Source organism: Cynocephalus volans, chromosome 14 (assembly GCF_027409185.1).
Source record: "Cynocephalus volans isolate mCynVol1 chromosome 14, mCynVol1.pri, whole genome shotgun sequence".
NCBI lineage: Eukaryota > Metazoa > Chordata > Mammalia > Dermoptera > Cynocephalidae > Cynocephalus > Cynocephalus volans.
The window spans coordinates 90,070,295-90,092,595 of NC_084473.1; the positions used below are offsets into that span (position 1 = coordinate 90,070,295).

Here is a 22,301-nt window from a genome sequence, read left to right on the forward strand (position 1 = left end):
AAAGATCTTATTTAAAGTCAACTTCTGCCTTGAACACTTATATCTGTTTTGTGTTGAGTGTGGTATCTTGACTTTAGTTTTCTGTTGCTATGGTCAGAACTTCAGAAACAGCTTCAGAAACCATCATGCCAACTCACTAAACATCTCCTCCTCTCTTTGGGCACTGAGAGTAGGGTGATTGCGAAAACTCCTAATTAAGAATGAACCTAGCCCCTGAAATAAGAAAAGTGAGGGTTTCAAAAGCATCTTACATTTACAGTGTCTGGGGCATGCCACGATCAGCAAGGATGCTAATGTCCTGTGGGCTGGCTCACCGTGGGGACAAATTCTTATGAGTTGTGTAAACAAATTAAGTACCAACGGACTATTCAGGGACAAACCAGAATGGTTCTCACAGTGCATATTGGGACTGTCAGTGACTTTCCCATTCAAGGATAATGTAAGACAAATATGATTTGATACACCAATATTCCTTTAAATTGCAATTTTAGAAGTTCAAGTGAGGAAAAAGAGGGCAGGCAAGGATTTGTGTTCTCCCTTAAGCATTTCCTTTTCCTAGTGGTACAGTGTGCTATAGTTTAGCAAACTAAACTATAGACTACAGGAATGAGATGACCCCCAGCTCTGCCTTTAGTGTCACCCTGCATTCTTACCAGTGACTTTTCTCTGTAATGAGACATTTGACTTATAATCATGTATAAGGTTAAGAAACCCAGACATAGAGATATGTACCCTTATCAGTTTCATCATTGTCTTATTTGAGACCACAGGGGTGGGGAGGAGGGACCCAGTTCTGGAAGGTCAGGAAGGAACGATGTTTCCACTTTCAATCTTCTTTGAAAGTTGGTCATCTTAAACCAGGAATCGAGGAAGCAGGGACTTCTACCACCTCCTGGGTGCTGTCAGGAATTGAGCTCTGGACTTTAAGGTCTGTTGAGGGTTAGAGCACGTGGGAGGTGAGGGGTGTGTATGTGTGCCCGGCCAGTGGTACCAACACACTTGTGTTTCTGTTTGGTTTGGTTAGGCTTCGTATTCAGTAGATAGCAAGTTGGTTTTCAGTGCAAGTGGCAGATGAATTAATACACAGGGACATGGCTGGTTTCCGGAGCAGCCAGCAGTTACTGCAGCAGCAACTGGACAGTACTCTGGGTCAGGCCCCATGTATAGATGATGAGAAGGAGCAGGACAGGCCCTTTGTATGTGAGCAGAGCAGAGACCTACCCTAAGGCTGACCTGGGACGGCAGCTGTGTTGCTGGCTGCAGTGCCCAGAGGAATAGAAACCTAGGCGGTCACCAGAAGAGATGAGCGCCTACTGGGACTGAACCAGATGTGGCAGAGAGGTGGCTGACTGGGGTGCAAGATGCAACCAAGACAGATTTGTGGGAAATTCAAATTCTTTGAGGAATCTAAGAGATGCCTGGTGTGGGACACCTTGCAAAAGACTAGAGTTCCTCCTGACCGGGGAAGGTGGGTATTCATGTCATAATTTGGGACACAGCAATGAGGTGATCGTGATTGCTTCTCTTCCTACCCAACCCACAACTCCCCACCTCGCCCAGGACGACAGAGTGGGGCCTATCTGTCCCACTGCTGTCCCTTAATTCCCTAATACATACAATAAGCCGGGAGAATGAGGAATTTTCTAAGGTTTACCTCTAAATTATGTACCGGATGGTTTTTAAAGCTCACCTCTAAAATGTTATGACTCTGTTTAAAATAGTTAAGTATTTAAAAGACCAAAATCTAGCCCGTCTGTGAATTAGATTGAGTGTTCTCAAAATAAATTTTCTTAAACAGAAACATGCTTGATTTCCCCCTAACAGTGTGACCTACAGGAAAGGAAGTCTTTGTCACCTGTCCTGTGTTTGTGGTAACTTGCATGCTAATGATGGAGCAGTCCCAGTCCAGTCGGTTGGATAATGAACTTGGTCTAGCCGTGTTGTATCAAAGTAACCAGTGTGGACACTGGTGGAATGCTGAATAACACTTGGAAACCAAGATTAATCATTAACCAATTGCATTAATTCATTTGGTATTTTTAGGAAAAAATTACCTCTTTATATATTACACAGGAAAAGATCAATACACATATTTAGCATTACATGCTAAAACATCCAGAGAATCATATTATGCTGAAAAAGATTGTTCTCATTTGTAAGGATGATTTCCAAAACAAACTAATACAACAGGAAAGTGGTTAGCTAAATTGCAATTAAAAGTTGAATAAAATATAAAATAATGAAATACTAAAATTTGAATAATTTTATATATGTGGCATTTCTTCACCAATAAGACCAAATCAGAAATGCCCAAGCCAGTGAAATAACGGTGTTAAAGTGATTTGAAAGTCAGAAGGTGCTGTACATAGGTAAGGAGTTACAATTACTGGTAAGAGGAGTTAATAAAATCTTTCTCATAAACTGGGAGAAAATGAAGATTTATACTGAGTAGGGCAGCACTAAGTACTGAGTAGAATATCTTTTTTTAGTACCCATTTTCCTCTTGTTCTCCAAGAATAATGATGTAGCTTTTAATATGAATCAGAATTATAGCAGGGAATTAAAAATGGAAATCCAGCAAAGAGCAGTTAAAAGATAGAGAGTTGCTGGGGTTCCCTAACACTGGAAACCAGTTAGCCATTGCAGAGGGACACAGCATTGAGCTCTGTGTATCTCACCAGGAAAGAGACAAAGAGACGTGGACAGACTGTATTATGTGATCATTGATATCTGATATGATATTCAACCACTCACCCCCAAAATATTAGAATACTTTACACAGGTCAGGCTATGAGCTAGGTAACAGGGAAGGGAAAAAAAAGATGAAGACAGTAGCTCACAGCTTAATGAAATAAATAAACACGTAAAAAATAAAATAAATCCCATTGCAGTGACATATGTGATAGAATAAGGGAAAAGAAGGGACTTGGAACTCCTTCAAGAAAAGAGGCATTTTGGGCAAAGGAAATATCGTGGCGTATGTAGGAAATGACAAGTAGCTGGATTTTATTGTAGCATAATTGTTGGTGGGTGATGGGAGCAAGGGTCAAGTGATAAAAATGGACAGGAAGGTGGAATCAGAGACATGGAAGTTCTTTCCAAAGACTCACCCCTGGACTCATTTATCAATGTTTCTTTTTGTCCTTGCTAAATCAGTTTCTGCATTTACTTTGTTTGCTTTTACCTCGCTTTAATTTTTTTCCCACTTTGTAGCAGACATCTGTGGAATTGCTCTCCAGTCTCTGCCCAGCTCTTGAAACAGTATCCCCATTCTTCTGAGCTCTGCTTCCTTCTGGTTTCAGCCTCAGGGTTCCCTTGGGAGATGTATTCTTCTCACATGACCCTCTCTCCTCTCCCGGGGTGGGACTGTCATGGTCACCTGGACATGGTCACCCGGACATGGTTGCTCTAGGGGTAGGCACGTGACGCAAACCAGGCTAACCCCGACATTTTCCTGAGATGCCATTCTTTCCCTGAACTGGAGGAAGAGATGAAGTCCCTCTGTGATCATGGAAGGCAAAGACAGTTTCAGTTCTGAACATCAGGAGCGACGTTCTTCAGCATGGGGAGGGAGGAGGTGTGCCATGAGAAAGAACGGCCCACAAAGAGAAGCAGAGAAAAAGAAATATGTACAGCTAGTCCCGGTGAAGTGCAGGTGTCTGGTTCTAGTTTTCCTGAAGCCTAACTGTATCCCTGTCCATCTGGGATCTGGTTGTTAACCCTTTCTTTGGAGGATTACCTGGGCATCCCAAGCATCTTACCAGTAAGCTCACTGCTTGGAGCTAATTTGAGCTGGGGAGCTTTCATGGACAAAGTAAGGAATTCTTGTAAATTGACCCCAAGATTTTTGAGCTGAATTCTAAGTTCACTTATTTCATTCATTCCCGTTTAATAATCAAGTACTTGCAGATGTGAATTTTTCTCTAGGTGTAGCTTTTGATAGAGACAGTCATCATTACACTATATTCCAAACTGTCAGGTTTTTTTTTTTTTCAATTTGCTCCATCTCATCTTTGTCAAACGTTACTTTACCTCCCTGCTAATAACAATAATATCAACAAATATGCTACGCCAAGTAATGTTCCAGATAATGTTCTAAGCTTTTTCCAAATGTTAACTCATTTAATTCTCACAAAACCCCTAGGAGGTAAGTACCACTATTTTTGGTATTTCACAGATGAGGGAACTGAGGCTCAGGGAGTGTAATTCATACAGCAGGTAAGTAGAGTTGCTCAGATTTGAACACGAGGCTGTCTGGCTTCCACGGTCATATTCAAGAGCACCTTTGATTCTAAACAGCTTTGCCATGACTGCTCTGTGTCATAAGAAGGCCAATCCAGATGCCACCAGCAACTGAGAAAGCCAGAGAACGCAGCAAAAGGGCCAGGTCAGGCTAGTGCTGCCCTAGCACCTAAAGAAGCTCAGGCCTTAGGACACCTGGTTCTTTTAGTAAGAGAACCACTCCCAAGAGACAGACATTGCCAGGGAGGAAGATTATGCCAGTAGCGTAATGGTCCAATCATGGTTTTCAAACCCACTCAGTCACAGCTGCAGTTCCCTTGGGGCTGGGGTGAAGGGGAGGAGAGGAGTGAGGGCTAGTGTAGCTGGGTCTTAGGGTCTTATAATATGGTCAAGAGCACACTACAAATCTCCAATCAGTGTATTTTGCATTTATCTTTAGTGTTTATTCCACCTACCAAAAAGAGAAAAGGCTTGGTTAAAGTCTCCACTGCTGTTGAGACTATTGTCAGCTTCTTCTTAATGTCTAGTGGTTTTTGTCGCGTACATTTTCACACCATGTTACATGGGTTTGATTCCTAAGAGTTCATGGCTGGTACATTTTTACCATAGATTTGAGGGTACTTCTAAAAGCTCATGGAAAAATAGAATCGAAAGATAATATGAATCTTTCCATGAACTTTTTGAAGTGCCCTCATACGTTTATGTCCACTACATTTTCACTTTAAATGGTCTCTTTTTACCTGTGTAGCACAGGCAGACATTTAACTCATACCGTTCTCATTCAAACCAAATAAACTTTAACCTCTCGCATCTAATGGCATTTCTTTTGTTCACACCATCTCTTTTGGAAAGCTCAGTGTCTCTCAGGTGAATGCATAGTTGCTCTGAAGTCCTTACCCTCCCACTCTCTGCTCCTCTTCCACACGGTGTCCAGGTGGTCGTGGAGGGAGTGGAGGGGGAGAAGGGAGCCTTGGACCTTCGCTCCTCTACATTCTGCATGGCTGGGATGGTCATCTGTCTGGTGACCTTTAAGGTGTCTTTAGGAGGCCCTGCACTAGGGGCTGATATCCGTGACCCTGGTTTGGGGTCTGTGTTCATTGAGTCCTGCCCACTGTGGCCTTGTAGTCCTCACCCAGGTGTCCATTAGTCTAGACTTTCAATACCTTCGTGTCCCTTCACCAGTGGGACACCTAGCACACCACATAAGGCCATGGGGAGCCAGGAGCACCATATCCGGCACAGCTCTGTAACCATGTCTCTCAATCCCTACAGCACCACCTCACGTGGTGTCTCCTCCTAAGCTCCCAAGTGGGGAGCAGTCAAAAGCCCCTTTGCTTTTGGCTTTTTCATTGGCTTCTGTGATTTGCCTTCCCTGGGACTTGGGCCCAGAACAGGGGGCACAGAGCCCACGGGTCTGACCGCCTGCCTCCCCTCCCTCCCTCCTGTCATCTCCCTGCTCTCCATGAAGGTAAAACACTATAAGCTCCACTTTCCTGTGTCTCTCACAGACAGGAACCTGCCAAACTTTTCTTCTTCCCTCCGTAATAAAGTGCATAGAGCCCACAGCTCACTTTAATCTTTACCGTTAACTCAGCATGGTAAGTAACATCATCCCCATTTTACAGATAGGGAAAGTGAGACTTAGAGAGATTTAACAAAGTCCCAGGGGCAATAGAGTAAGTAACAGCAAAAACCTGTACCATGCTTTCTGCCTTAAAGGCCAGCGCTTATATCTTTTTGTATAAAACTAAGATTTTGACCACCTCTCATCTTTTAGGAGTCTGTGATTCTTAGTGTAAAGGAGAGACCTGATAGAGAAGAAGGCTGCCCAGACACAGAGCTTGTGGGCAGTTGTTTGCTGTGTAGAATTAAAGATAAGGAGGTAGGTGTGGGGATAACAGAAACCTACAAGCAGTTCTCTCCAGCGAAGAGAAACAAGTTAGAGAGAATGGAGGAGGGAGGAGGGTTGAGAGCAGACTCAGGGCCGAGAGAAAAAGCCCGTGAGAAGAGCGAAATCCTCAAGTTCTCTATGTAAAATAGTGTAGTATTTGCACATAAACCACACACATCCTCCCATATACTTTAAATCATCTCTAGATTACTTACAATAACTAATGTGAATACTGTGCAGATGGTGGTTATACTGTATTGTTTAGAGAATAATGACAAGCAAAAATGTCTGTACATGTACAGACTTTTGTCCTGAATATTTTCAGTTGCATGCATGGAACCCACAGATATGTAGGGCCAACTGTCTGTGGCAGGTCATTATCTGCCCTACTGCTCCCTCTGCTTCTGCAGAAGGCCATGTTTTCATTTCCAGTTTCTCGCTATCTTAAAGTGAAGTTAAAACACAATTAAAATGTCTCGGATCATGGTATATTGTGCAATGGAAGTCCTTTGTGTCTGGTGTTAGGACTCAAAGGGAGATGAGGAGGAATTGGAGAGACTGCTTTCTCCCACCATGTTAGAAGAAAAGAAAGGCTTTGACACCCTGGTATTTATCAGCACTGTGGATGGCCAATCCTGATCACTTCTAGGAGTACTGTGCCCAGAACTGTGTGCCCAGTTGGTCTGTGTTAATCTCTTAAAAAATGCAATCTCAGCTTTAAATTCAACAGCTTCCTTTGGAATTTAAAGGAGTTCTAGGCTGTTTAAAGGTTGTGTGGAATTCCTGAGCCTGTTAACTAGTCACAGTCTACTTACTCTCATAATTAACACGAGACCACTGTATTGTGTAAACGCCTCTCAGTATTCAACAATGACTTAACCGCTCCATTTCAGTCTGTTTACTTAAGAGGGGAGGCTTTCATCCACAATCGATGTTTCTGGGCATTTAACCAATTTAATACTAAAAGACAAGAGAGAAGGTGAGTAAGGGCCCAAATCACCCATTCCTCTACCCATTCTCCATGGCCGCATCTCAGCCACCAAATACCCACATTGTGGGTGACCCAGTTCTGAGTCTTGTCTGGCCATTGAGCTGTGTGACCTTGAGAAAGTCACTTCTCTATTCTGAGCCTCAGTTTCTTCATCCGCAAACTCTGGGGACTAAATTGAGTGATGTCAGAGGTCCTTTCTACCTTTGAAGTGCAGGAACTGGGATAGAAGATGAAATATCTCCTTCATTATGAAAATTCAAACCATGTTTATTACTTACTGAAAACCACAGTATGATAGAGTCCAAGCTGACTGTGGAAACTGTCCCAACCTCCAATAGCTGTTCACATGCTCTTTGATTACAATGGACAAGTGCGAGAAGCAGGAGGCTTGTGCAAGACTCAGGATTAAAGATATTTGCAGAGTGACATTTAGAAAAATGGGCAGAAGGCAACAGCACAGTAAGAAAGTAAAACTGTCAACAAACATGTATGGTTAAGTGTGTGTGTGTGTGCGTGTGTGTGTAATAGTCATGTTCTCCACAATTTTATTTTTAGGGAGACCATTAGAAATATATTTGTTTGGAGACAATACCAAAGTGAGCCAAATGTAGTGGCTGCAATAGTTGCTAAACTGATACATAAACCCCAAGGAGGGGAATTTTCTTACTTATAAGAGGTGTGGAAAGTAAGAGGATAAAAAGAACTTGGGGGTGGGGATGGGGGGAGGTGGGAGTGATGCTGTGCATGTGGATGGGCCATCTGGGACAGAGCTCCTGTGGGGAGTAGGGACAAGGGACCCTGGGCAGCAGACGCACCTGAGATGAAGTTTTACCTCATTTGATATGGAGTGAGAGAGGTGAAGCTCCTCTTGCACTTACTTACCTTAAGAAATCTCCAGTCGAGTATACATTGTGCATTAACTGAGTGGGCATTTGAGAGTGCTGTCTTTTGGAGTACGTAGAAGAGAGGCCGATTTCTCACTTGGCTTGATGTTGGGGAAATCAGGGACAGTCTATTTTGAAACTGGGGAGGGAGGAGGGGGTCCCTGCTGATATCCCGGTTGATCTCTCTCTCGTCCCTCTCTCTGAGCCTGGCCTGTCTTGTGGCTGGATGTGCACATGCTTTATCTTCCGCTTAAAATGCCTTCTCTTTCCACCTCTGCACGTCCTACTCATTTCTTCAAAGCCCTGATGACTCCAGTCCTCTCTGCTCTCATTCATTCAGCAGTGACCACAATCTAGAGATGCCCATTTCAGGGGTTCTTCCCTAAGTCCCCAAGGCAGCTGTGTGCTTCTTGAGTGTAGACACTTTGCTTCATTCCTCCCCACCCCACCCCCAGACTAGAAGCCCTTGGAGGGCAGAGCTCCTGGGGCTTCCTTTCCAGGGTGTGTCTGGCACACAGCAGATATTCAACGTTTATTGAGTCAATAAGGTATTAGTCAGATCAATAGTGACAAATAGGACCGAAGACAATGCTTATTTGAAAATACGACCGAGGCATTGTTTCTCTACTCCCCCAATTGTGTCTTTGGAGGGGTTTAGGACAGTCTGAGGATTTGGCAAACATATATACGTTTAGGGGCCATCGTGCCCTTGGCTCTAACCTGGTTGTACAGCATTTATTCTTCCATCTAACCTGTATAGGGCACCCACGATACTGACACTTTCTTCCTAAGAACCATGATGTCTCGCAGGGATCCTAGTGTTTGGTAGTAAACAGCCCCTCCAAGTTCTCTGCAGCCTACCTTCACCAGGATATGCAGATAAAACCACTGAAAAAATCTTTTTAAATTCTAAATTGGACGGTGTAAAAAAAGGCTCTTGCAACGACTTTGGGTGATAACCAGTGACAGTCACCAAGGCGCGAAGGAAAGCAGAGCGGTAACCCTTCCTAGAAGCCACGCCATTCACCATCTCCGGGGCCCGCCGCCCGAGTCTGGGTGTGTTTACCGGGCGCACTCGGAAGCTGTGTGCGGCGGTGGCCTTGGAGGTGCCCGTGGCCTTAGGAGCTTCTGGGCTCCTGGCGCCCTGCCCTCAGCTCCGGGACCGCGTCCCTGGTCCTGGGAGCCGAGCGGCGCGGCCCTGGCACGCTCAGTGGCCAGCACTGGGGCGCCTCTGCTGCTCGCGGCCGCCTCTGAGAACCCGCTTCCCTCCGAACCTAAACGGGCCTCTCCCCACCCGCGCGCTCCGGGCCCCCAGGCCAGGACACAGCGCCCCCGGGTGATGCGTCCCGACCCCTGACATGTGCGTGTGGGGGTCACCTCAGGTCAGCGAGTGCGGGACGGAGTGCGCCCGAGGTCCCCGTCCTGGCAGCACCTGCGCTGACCGGAGGGCGGCCCCGCCAGCCAGGGACCCCCAACTCGGAGGGGAGTGTCCCGCCGCCACAGCCCCAAGTCTCGCGGTGCTACAGCGCCCCCCGCCGCGCGACAAAGGCTGACCCGGGAGGAAGAGGCCGCGGAGGTGGACGAGGAGCCGGCAGAGGCGGGGCGGCGAGAGGCTTCGGCTGCGGGCGCGGAGGGAGCGCGGAGGGAGCGCCGTCCTCTGTGTGGCGGCGACTGCGGGCGCGGAGGGAGCGCCGTCCTCTGTGTGGCGGCGGCCGCGGCGGCGCTGGGCCCGCGCCTGGTCCCCGCCCCGCCTCCCGCCCGGCGCGCCGTCCTCCCGAGCAAGATGGCGACCCCGGCGGCGGTCAACCGTCCGGGTGAGTAGCGGCCGCGGCCCCGGTCGGGTGTGGGAGCGGCTGTCACTCTGCGCGGCAGCCTCAGCATCCGCACCAGCTGCGGCATCTGCATCTCGATCTCTGCCCCATTCCGGGGCCCCGCGGGCGGCCGGACGCCGGCCCCGCATCCCGGGGAAGCCCAGGGGCGCGCCCGGGAGCCCGTCCAGCTCCGAACGGATCCGCCGTTGCCTTCCCCGTCCCGCGCTCCCTTCTCTTCCGGTCCCGGCCGCTGTGGCATCGCGGCGTCAGCCGGTCCCGGCGGTTAGGGCCCCGCGCTGACGGAGGGAAAAGTTCGGAGCCGGGATTGAACAGGGCGGAACTCCCGGGGGTCTTGCCGGCCCGCCCCGCCCCCAAGCGCGGGTCCTTTGCGCCTTTGCTGTGTGGCCTAATCATTCAGGGGCACAAAAATCCAGCTTGTGATAACGTAGCGTGGAGCATCCGCGCCCTGCCCAGGTCACTTCCTCTGCATGCGGCGACGGACCTGTCCTCAGGGTGTAGTCTGTGACAACGGTGTTCATTCTGGAAGATTGCAAAAAGTAGAGTTCTTGATCAGATGAGGATATTTACGTGTTTTGGAGTTGTGGTAGGGAAATTCTGTTTCAGTTGTGAAAGTTCCCTACCTGGTGAGCAGGACTGGCTGCAGGGTGTCTGAGATAGGGAAGGTGGACACCTCGGCTGCTGCAGAGTTTTGGGTATTGTGCAGTGACTGCTATGAGCATGGCAGATTGCTAGGTCCCTGCAGAGGATGCAGGGAGAGTCACAGAGGTCAGCCCTTGGGAAATTCTTGGTAGAGGGAGGTCATGTGCTGGGGGTCAGGGTAGGGGGGGTGAACACCCGCAATTCCTAGCAGAGAAAGTGTCCTCAGAGAGTTAGGAGTGAAGGATCCCTTCCATCTAAAGTGGTCAGGGAAGGCTTTTGGAGATTGGGCATTTCAGCTGCACTTTGGAGAACTGGAAGATTTGAACACACAGAGCCAGGGGATGAGGGAAATTGCAGGCAGAAGTGATGGTGGCCTTGCTCCGAGCAGGCCCAGAGGTCAGTGAGTGGCTGGAGCACTGGGGATGTAAGAGGCAGCAGAGGGATTTAAGATGGAGTTAGTTGTGCGTGGCCAGTCTTTCGAGGGCTTTAAAGGACAGGCTAAGGAGTGTGGACTTTCTCCCTCCACATTAAGAGAGTCCTCAGTGCTATTGAACAGGGAAGTCATATGGTCACTGTTTTTCTGAAAGATTAATTTGTTAGCTATATATAGGTAACATAGAAAGAAGAGAGCAAGACTGGAGGCAGGGAGGCCAGGAGGACATGAGGCAGGTGCTGGGGAGGTCAGACTTAGTGGGCAGCAGCTTGGAACAGAGAGGAAGGAAAGCACTATTGGGCAGGTAGAGGAGTTTAGACTTGGCATTGGTTAGATTTGGGGTAAGGTAAAGGTGGAGGCCAAGGAGACACAGCGGTGAGGTGTCCATGGAGACACCCAGGTGAAGAGCCAGTGTCATTCCAAGGAGTCCCATTAACACAAATAGGGAGTTCTGGAAGAACAGACAAGGAGGCCCCCATCCAGGACACTGAGTTGGAACATGACTGGTTTAAAAACCCAACTGTGCCAATTTGCTGGAGATTGAAGCTTCAATTCCAACCCACTCAGCTACTTAAACATCAGTAGAAAATGGATACATTTATATGTTACGAAATTAGAAAAAGCAAAAGAAGTTAAATGAGGACATTTTAGTCCAATATAGGTTTATATTGGGAATAGGAATAAACTCTCAGGTGATTTACAGAATTTATATACCATTACTTCACCGTTTAAAACTGTTTTGTCCATGACGTTGTTCTGTGAGCTACGTGGAATAAAGATGGGCAAATGCCCAGCTTGGCGGTGCTGTGCCTTGGACCGCAGAAGACTTGAAAGACCCAAGTGCAGGGTGTTGTTTGTGCGTTTGTCAGCACCTGGTCAGCTTGACAGATGGTGATGTCCCTGTCTTTTCTCTGTTGACAGAGATACCAGAGATCTCGAGCATGGTGAGAATTTCTCAAGTGAAAATTCCTTGAGGTGATCGCCTTTTCTATTATCCATCATCATTTCTTTGACTGGTCCCCTGCGGTAACACTCAGATCTATGGACCATGTTGTCTTGTCCCTTGTGAATCTCTGATTTCTTCTTTCAAGGGATATAGCTCAAGGTTTGAGCCAAAGAGAGGGATTTTAGATTCTATGGGCAATTTACAACAAAAAGAGGCGTGACGCCCAAGCTTGTCACTCACAGCCTACCTCTCCTGGACAGTCTTGTGACACTTTGAATTCCTCCTACCTCTTCCTCTCTCCCCAGATGTTTTGCTTTGTAAAGAATAAGAGCTAGGTAAACACAGCCAAATAGACCGGGAGGCACCAGGATTTATTTCTGCTGCTAGTTTGTGCCCAAGGTACAAAGGTCACAGCCAGTCACCTCCCCACCCCACCCGTGTGTTCCTTTTCTTCCAGCTGACCACCGCATGCTAGTGGAAGCATTTGCAATGACACTATTCTGTGATGTGTAGTGGGGGTACTCTGGGGCCTAGGTGGTAACGGATGAAGTGGGGGTCTTCACACTCTCACGTTACTCAGTTAATATGAGTCAGGTTCGAACCTCTGATCTTCTCCTTCTAGGTCCCCTGTTTGGGTTTTACTTTAGGATTCTATCAGCCACTCTGAGGAAGGAGAAGTCTCTGGAGGAAGAAGGGTTTGGCGCCCAGGTGTTCTCCTTATGGCTTCTGTCCCAGCAGTCCGGGTGTATTTCCCATCTACTGAGGCCCCTGACACCCCCCTACTTCTGGGTCATTGTTAGTCCTTACATTGGTTGCTGATACTGTTGTATTGGCTGATTTTCTCTATTCTCTCTGGCCAGAAACAACATATGTCCTCTAGATGAGAGAATGGATGTGTGGAGTCTTCTCTGTGTGTGTGTATATATGCGTGTATGTGTGTGTTTTTATTATTTGTTTTGCTACCTTTTTGGGTGATATCAATGCATTTCTGATTTATATGAAATAGTGAAGATTTGAATTAGTTACATGCATAAAAGGGAATCTGCAGCCAAAATGGCACAATTAAGAAGGGGACTGCAGGGGGCTGGCTGCTTAGCTCAGTTGGTTAAAGCGCAGCCTTATAATACCAAGGTCACTGGTTCAGGTCTCTGTATCAGCCAACCACCAAAGCAAAAAAGATGGGGACTGTTTTCCCAATGCTATCGTTCCATCTTAATGTTTTGGAACTTAAGCATGAGGAATCAGGGACAAATTCACACCAATAAGCATTAGGAATTATGCATTATCTGGACATTCTCTGAAATGCGTTTTTGCAGAGTAATAAGACTTGCATATTTTCAAGGAATTCAAACATATGTTTTAAGAGATTTAGAATTCCATTTTTTTCTTCTGAAATCAATTATTAGACTTTTTCCTCCCTCCAAGTTTCTGGTCTTTGGCATTTTAATTTGGAATTGATTGTATAGTACAGGGAGATTCTCTGGGTAAATTGTCTTAGGTGGGAAAGACGTTTGGATCAGCTCAACAAACATATTGAATGCCTTTGATGTGCCAACCACTCTATAGGGTACAGAGTAATGCGAAGATGGAGGATGTTTCTTGACCTCAGGGAGTTCTGAGTCTAATAGGGGAGGCATAAGCAGACTAATTTTATTTTACTTTATTTTTCCTGGCCTACCCTCCATTAGTAGACTACTTTTATAACAAAAGGTAGAATGAAATGAATGTTGACAAGCTGTGTACGTAGCATAATGGGGACCCACAGGTAGCCTTGTAAGGAGGGAGCTTCTGAAACAGCCTTTTGAAGAGAGTAATTTTGACCTATAGAGAATTTAGAAAGGGTCATTTTGAGCGGGTGGTTGGTGGTGGGGGTTGGACAGGTTTGTGAAAGTACAGGGTACCATCGAGTGGTTGTCTTCTCAGTGCTCTTGCGGACCCAGCTGGGCACCCAAGAATGTGGGTTGTCTTAAGCCTGTTTTTTGTTACTTATAACAGAATACATGATGCTGGGTAATTTATAAAGAAACAGGATTTATTTCTTATGGTTTTGGAGACTGGTAAGTTCAAGGTCAAGGGGCCACATCCAATGAGAGTCTTCTTAATGGTAGGGACTCTCTGCAGAGTCCCAAGGTGGTGCAGGGCATCACATGGAGAGGGGTCAAGAAAGAGCATGCTAATGTGTTTTCTCTTGCTCTTCTAAAAAAGTCACCACTTCTACTCCCATGGTAACCTATTAATACATTAACCCATTAATCCATTCGTGAATGTAGAGCTCTCACGATTCAATCACCTCCTGAAGGCCCCACCTCTCAACACTGTCACATTGGGGATGAAGTTTAAACGTGAGTTTTGGAGGGAACATTCAAATCATAGCAGGGGTAGATTTAGAGCTTTTGAGAGATGCATTCTGTGTTTGTAAACCACCCAGCCTTAGGTAGATTAGGAACACCCAAACTAGCTGAACATACAATTTAGTCCCATTTCTCTACATACTGTCTTTCATTGAATCTATGAGTCCATCAATTGCAAGACACATCATTATTTTATGTACTGCTAAGAAAAAAACTGCTGCCAATTCAACTCTGACATACTAGCTATTATAAAACACCTTGATTTCAGTGATGTTAAAAAATGTGCATCTGAGAATCATTAAAATACTGTGCACTAAAAAGAAATTCAGCTTTGCTCCCTGACCACCTGCATCTAAAGCACATGGTCTACTTTTCAATTAAAAGGAAAAAAAAAAGCCAATAAAGTTTGCTCTTTAGGCATGCGTCAGGGAGCCCAATGATGGACGGATGGCCTTTTGGCTTCCATTGAAAGAACGAAAAGAAAGAAAGGAAGGGAGGGAGGGAGGGAGGGAGGGATAACTGAAAAAGAGAGGTTTATTTATTTTTTCAATATGTACTCGTGTGTGTGTGTGCGTGTATAATTTATTTATTTTCCAAAAAGGCTTTATTTTTTAAAAGTAGTTTTAGGTTGACGGCAGAATTGAGAGGAAGGTACAGAAATCTCCCATTTGTTTCTTGCCCCGAACACGTGCATAACCTTCCCCATTATCAACATCCCCCACCAGATTGGTACATTTGTTAGAGTTGATGAACCTACACTGACACATCATTATCACCTAAAGTCCATACTTTACATTCGGGTTCACTCTTGGTGTTGTACATTCTATGGGGTTGTACAAATGTATAGTGACGTATATCCACTATAGTGTCATAGAGGGTTTTTACCACCCTAAAAATCCCTTGTGTTTTACATTTTCACTCCTCCTCCCCCTAACCCCTGGCAACCACTGGTCTTTTTATTGCCTCCATAGTTTTGCCTCTTCCAGAATGTCATATAGTTGGAATCATACAGCACATAGCCTGTATTTCACAGTCCACTGGTTTGACACTATTGTCTGGCTAGGATGCTGGTGGGGCTGCCAATTCCATATGGCTGCCTCAGTGTCTGCTGGGTTGCCCACTAGTGCCTCGGGTGCATGGTCACCTCAGATCTTGGGCCTCTCAGGGGAGGCGCCTCTCTGGTCAGCATGCACTCAGCTGGGCTGGGGATGGAGTCGGGCGGTGGCGAGGCCTACCTGCTGCGTTGTGCGCTGGCACCGCAGGGCAGGGAGTCTCCGAGGATCATGGGCCTCTCTGGTCAGCACACGCTCAGCGGGGCTGGGGATGGAGTGAGGTGGCGGCCTGCTTTTAAATTTTATATAAATAAAGTCATGTGGCATTTATCTTTTGTTGGCACTTTTTTTTTTTGGCTGACATTATGTTAGTGAGATTTATCCATATTGTTGCATGTGGTTGTGGTAATTCATTCTCATTATTGCACAGTGCTTTGTTGTGTCACTATGCCACAATTTACTTATCCATTCTGCTGTTGATGGGCTTTGAGTAGTTTCCAGTTTGGGGCAATGACAAACAATGCAGCCATGAATATTCTAGTACAAGTCTTCTAATGCACATTAGTACTCATTTCTGTTTAGAGTATTTCTAGTAATGAGATGAGTGGGTTGTAGGGCATGTGTATGTTCTACTTTGGTAGATATGGCAAGTTTCCCAAAGTGATTATACTAATTTGAACTCTCACTGGCAGCACGTAAGAGTTCTAAGTGTTCCACAGCTTTGTCAACAATTAGTATTGTATGTTCTTTCCATTTTAGCACCTATATTTTAAATATAAAAATTTTACCTCATGCTTAAAGATAATTTTACAATAATGTTGGATAATCCTATTCATAGTACCCAAATACAATTTTTTTCCTTCTTCCCCTTCCTGCCTATATTGAGATCATTTGAGATTTTAGTTACATATTTTCATTATTATTACTTCTTGCGATACTTTACAACTACTATTACTGTTTTTATTACTGATTTTTTTTGCCTTAAGTAAGTTCTCTAGTTATTTTTTCACAGAGGCATTGTGGAAATTACATTTTAATATCTGAAAATATCTTTATTTTCCCTTTTCATGTAAATGATTTGAAATTCTGGCTTCAAAATTATTTCTTATAAATCACTGAAGATATTTCTCCATTGCATTGTATTCGTTCTTACCAATGAGAAATTCTGTGTCATTCCAATTCTTGCTCCGTAATGCGTAATGTCTTTTTTTCTCTCTGGAGGATTTTCAGATTTTTTTGATGCCCTGAAATCACCGTGGTGGAAGGGATCTTTTTCATTTATTTTACTCAACACTTTACATATTATTTCCGTTTTTTAGTTCTGAAATTAAAACAAAAATTTCAAATATTTTCCTCTCCCAATTTCTTTGCTCCCTTCATTTGCAAGTCTAGTGAGATTTCTGGAACCTTTCAATCTATCTTCTTTCTTGACCCTTTGGTGCTTCATTCTGAGTGAAATGTTACAGCTGTGTGAGTGTGTTTGCATGTGTATAATGAAACTCCATGTGCCCACCATCTAACCTCAAGAACTATAATTTTCCATTTTTGTTTTATCTATTTCTACACATTATCTGTGTATTCCTATACATGCACTATATAAATGTATGTATGTATATATGTCTCTCTATTTTTTTGCTGGAGTATTTTAAAGCAAATTCAAGCAAAAATCATTTTATCAGTGATTACTTAAATATTCCTAGTATATAAGCATTTTTATTTTTAATATAACTATAATACTGTTATCACCCCCCAAAATTAACAATAATTTCTCAATCTCATTTAACATGTAGTTAATAAAAAGTTTTCTCTGATTTCTGCATCAGTTGATTTGTTCAACTAAGAATAAGTCCATACATTGCATTTGGTTGATTTGCCTTTTAAATCTCTTTATTCTATAATAGTCTCCTATTTGTTTTTAAACTACTATTTGTTCATTGAAGAAACAAAGTCATCTGCCCTGTAGAATTTCCTATATTTTAGATTTCGTTGATTGTATCTTAGTGGTATCATTTAACATGTTTTTCTATCACTTGAATTTCCTGTAAATAACATTTTGATCAGGTGCTTGATGAAATTCAGATCCAATTTTTGTCAAGATTAATACATAAGTGGTGCTAGTATGTAATACAAAGGTAGTTCTTTCTCTCTTAGTGATGTAAAGATCAACTGGTGTTTCAGGTATTGTCTGCCTATTCATCCATTATAAAGATCCTTATCAATCATTAATGAGTGCTACATTATCTGTTTGTGGGGGCAGAAAAGTATTGATTTTTCTAATAATAGAAATTATTCTACAAAGGAACTTTCCCTTATCAAGTTTTTAGTTGCCTGAAATAACTTTTATAGAAAACGTAAGAGAAATGCTAATTATTTCACTTATTTCATAGCTTTCAGACAAAAAAAGTTGATGATCTAACAACCTCCAAAGATTGTTAGGCATAGAATTTTGGAGTGTTATTATGAACTCTTGGATTTTTATAGATTTGATGTGTTTCTATCCATTATAGTCATGATTCTTTTCAGATGTCTAAATTCCTATTTTTTAGGCAACAAGAGTCAAAATTTATCTTTACTGAAATGATACCAGTAGCCTCTGATAACTTTCTTGCTTTCTAGCACAGCGATGTGTCCCAGACTTATCTAGTGCATTCTCTGCCTCAGGCTTACAACTGGCCATTCTTAAAGGAAATCTGTTTCTTAGGGTGGGAAAAGGTATTTAGAGACCACAGTCTGGCACCAGGGTTTTCATGACTATTGGTTTGTCATTGCTTCTATGCCTTTTAAGTCGATGGTGCGAAGAAATACATGCATATTGAATAATTCCAATTCAAAAAAGATTTCTAGTGATTTTTTTTCAGCATGTTACATTTTTACTTAATTTCTTTGATTTTATATTCTATTCCACTAATATCTCAGTTGTTAATGATATTAGCATAATTTATTTGCTTTTCCTATCATACATATACAGTTATTAAAAGTACAGTACGAATATTATTAAAATATGTATATTTTGTTGTTATTTTGGAATAATTATATTTTAAAATGAAACTTATTTTTTTCATAAAAGTAGTATCCTCATTCATTTCAGAATGTCATACTTCATTTATTTATTTTATTTTTTTATTTTTTAAATTTTATTTTATTTTGTCGATATACATTGTGGCTGATTATTGTTGCCCATCACCAAAACATCCCTCCCTCCTCCCTCCCTTCCTCCCCCCACCGATGTCCCCTCTGTTTGCTTCTCATGTCAACTTCAAGTAATTGTGATTGTTATATCGTCTCCCCCCCGCCGTTTGGTGTGTGTGTGTGTGTGTGTGAATTTATATATTAATTTTTAGCTCCCCCCAATAAGTGAGAACATGTGGTATTTCTCTTTCTGTGCCTGACTTGTTTCACTTAATATAATTCTCTCAAGGTCCATCTATGTTGTTGCAAATGGCAGCATTTCATTTCTTTTTATAGCTGAGTAGTATTCCATTGTGTACATGTACCACATTTTCTGTATCCACTCATCCGATGATGGGCATTTGGGCTGGTTCCAACTCTTGGCTATTGTAAAGAGTGCTGCGATGAACATTGGGGAACAGGTATAACTTCGATTTGATGATTTCCATTCCTCTGGGTATATTCCCAACAGTGGGATAGCTGGGTCGTATGGTAGATCTATCTGCAATTGTTTGAGGAACCTCCATACCATTTTCAATAGAGGCTGCACCATTTTGCAGTCCCACCAACAATGTATGAGAGTTCCTTTTTCTCCGCAACCTCGCCAGCATTTATCGTTCAGAGTCTTTTGGATTTTATCCATCCTAAGTGGGGTTAGATGGTATCTCAGTGTGGTTTTGATTTGCATTTCCCAGATGCTGAGTGATGTTGAGTATTTTTTCATATGTCTGTTGGCCATTTGTATATCTTCCTTAGAGAAATGCCTACTTAGCTCTTTTCCCCACTTTGTAATTGCATTGCTCGTTTTTTTCTTGTAAAGTTGTTTGAGTTCCTTGTATATTCTGGATATTAATCCTTTATCAGATGTATATTTTGCAAATATTTTCTCCCACTCTGTTGGTTGTCTTTTAACTCTGATAATTGTTTCTTTTGCTGTGCAGAAGCTTTTTAGTTTGATATAATCCCATTTGTTTATTTTTCCTTTGGTTGCCCATGCTTTTGGGGTCGTATTCATGAAGTCTGTGTACATTCCTATTTCCTGAAGTGTTTCTCCTATGTTTTCTTTAAGAAGTTTTATTGTTTCAGGGTGTATATTTAAATCCTTAATCCGTTTTGAGTTGATTTTAGTATATGGTGAGAGGTATAGATCTAGTTTCATTCTCCTGCATGTGGATATCCAGTTATCCCAGCACCATTTGCTGAAGAGGCAGTCCCTTCCCCAGTGAATAGGCTTGGTGCCTTTGTCAAAGATCAGATGGGTGTAGGTTTCTAGGTTGATTTCTGGATTCTCTATTCTATTCCATTGATCAGTGAGTCTGTTTTTATGCCAGTACCATACTGTTTTGTTTATTATAGCTTTGTAGTATAGCTTAAAGTCAGGTAGTGTTATGCCTCCAGCTTTATTTTTTTTGCTCAGCATTGCTTTGGCTATGTGTGGTCTTTTATTATTCCATATAAATGTCTGGATATTCTTTCCATTTCTGAGAATAATGTCTTTGGAATTTTGATGGGGATTGCATTGAATTTGTATATCACTTTGGGTAGTATGGACATTTTCACTATGTTGATTCTTCCAATCCAGGAGCATGGGATATCTTTCCATCTTCTTGTATCCTCTCTAATTTCTCTCAGCAGTGGTTTGTAGTTCTCATTATAGAGAATTTTCACATCTTTGGTTAACTCAATTCCTAAGTATTTTATTTTTTTGGTGGCTGTTGTAAATGGGCAGGCTTTCTTGGTTTCTTGTTCTGCATGTTCACTATTGGAGAAAAGAAATGCTACTGATTTTGGTGTGTTGATTGTGTATCCTGCTACTGTGCTGAAATCATTTATCAATTCCAAGAGTTTTTTTGTAGAGGTTTTAGGCTGTTCGATATATAGGATCATGTCATCTGCAAACAGGGACAGTTTGACTTCATCTTTTCCAATCTGGATACCCTTTATTTCCTTCTCTTCTCTGATTGCTCTGGCTAGTACTTCCAACACTATGTTGAATAGGAGTGGTGAGAGTGGGCATCCTTGTCTAGTTCCTGTTCTTAAAGGAATTCCCCATTCAGGATGATATTGGCAGTGGGTTTGTCATATATGGCTTTAATTATGTTGAGATACTTTCCCTCTATTCCTAACTTATAGAGGGTCTTTGTCATGAATGAGTGCTGAACTTTATCAAATGCTTTTTCAGCATCTATAGAGATGATCATATGGTCCTTGTGTTTGACTTTATTAATATGGTTTATCACATTTATTGATTTGCGTATGTTGAACCAACCTTGCATCCCTGGGATGAATCCCACTTGATCATGGTGAAGAATTTTACGTATGTGTTGCTGTATTCTGTTTGCTAGTATGTTAGTGAGGATTTTTGCATCTATATTCATCAAGGATATCAGTCTGTAGTTTTCTTTTTTGGTTATATCTTTACCTGGTTTTGGTATCAGGATGATATTTGCTTCATAGAATGAGTTTGGGAGATTTGCGTCCGTTTCAATCTTTTGGAATAGTTTGTAAAGAATTGGTGTCAATTCCTCTTTGAATGTTTGGTAAAATTCTGATGTGAATTCATCTGGTCCTGGGCTTTTCTTTGTTGGGAGCCTTCTGAGAACATCTTCAATCTCCTTTATTGTTATTGGTCTGTTCAAATTTTCTATGTCTTCATGGTTCAGTTTTTTTTTTCTATGTCTTCATGGTTCAGTTTTGGGAGCTTGTGTGTGTCCAGAAATTTATCCATTTCCTCCAGATTTTCAAATTTGTTGGCGTATAGTTGTTTACGGTAGTCTCGAATGATTCCTTGTATTTCAGATGAATCAGTTGTAATATCGCCTTTTTCATTTCTAATTTTTGTTATTTGAGTCTTCTCTGTTCTTTTTTTTTGTTAGCCATGCTAATGGTTTGTCAATTTTATTTATCTTTTCAAAAAACCAACTTTTTGATTCATTGATCTTTTGTATTGTTTTTTTTTGGTTTCAATTTCATTCACTTCTGCTCTGATCTTAATGATTTCTTTCCGTCTGTTAACTTTAGGTTTTGATTGATCTTGTTTTTCTAGTTCTTTTAGGTGAAATGTTAGGTTGTTCACTTGCCATCTTTCCATTCTTCTGAGGTGAGCATTTAATGCAATAAATTTCCCCCTTAATACTGCTTTTGCAGTATCCCATAGGTTTTGGTATGATGCATCATTATTTTCATTAGTTTCAATAAATTTTTTGATTTCATGCTTGATTTCTTCTTGGACCCATATGTCATTAAGTAGAATGCTGTTTAATTTCCATGTGTTTGTATAGTTTCCAGAGTTTCGTTTGTTATTAATTTCTAGTTTTAATCCATTATGGTCTGAGTAAATACATGGGATAATTCCAATTTTTTGAATTTATTGAGACTTGATTTGTGACCTAATATGTGATCTGTCCTGGAGAATGATCCATGTGCTGATGAGAAGAATGAATATTCTGAGGTTGTTGGGTGGAATGTTCTGTAGATATCTGCCAAGTCCAATTGGTCTAGAGTATTGTATAGATCTTGTGTTTCTCTACTGATTCTTTGCCTAGATGATCTGTCTAATATTGACAGTGGGGTGTTCAGGTCCCCTGCGATTATGGTATTAGTGTCTATTTCCTTCTTTAGGTCTAATAGAGTTTGTTTTATAAATCTAGCTGCTCCAACATTGGGTGCGTACATATTTATGATTGTTATGTCTTCTTGATGGTTAAGTCCTTTAATCATTAAGTAGGGTCCCTCATTGTCTCTTTTTATGGTTTTTAGTTTAAAGTCTATTTTGTCAGATATAAGAATAGCTACTCCAGTTCGTTTTTCTTTTCAGTTTTCATAGAAAATCTTTTTCCATCCTTTCACTCTTAGTCTATGTGAATCTTTAT

General features: G+C 42.5%; 1 long non-coding RNA gene across 1 annotated transcript in view; it reads left to right on the top strand.

Moving 5' to 3' along the window:
• The first annotated feature begins 9,784 nt into the window (after positions 1-9,784).
• The window catches only part of LOC134362411 (uncharacterized), a 70,386-nt gene continuing 57,869 nt past the window's right edge, over positions 9,785-22,301 (top strand). The window contains exon 1 of the long non-coding RNA XR_010021625.1: positions 9,785-9,822. This is a non-coding gene — a long non-coding RNA (uncharacterized LOC134362411). The remainder of the gene's footprint in view (positions 9,823-22,301) is intronic.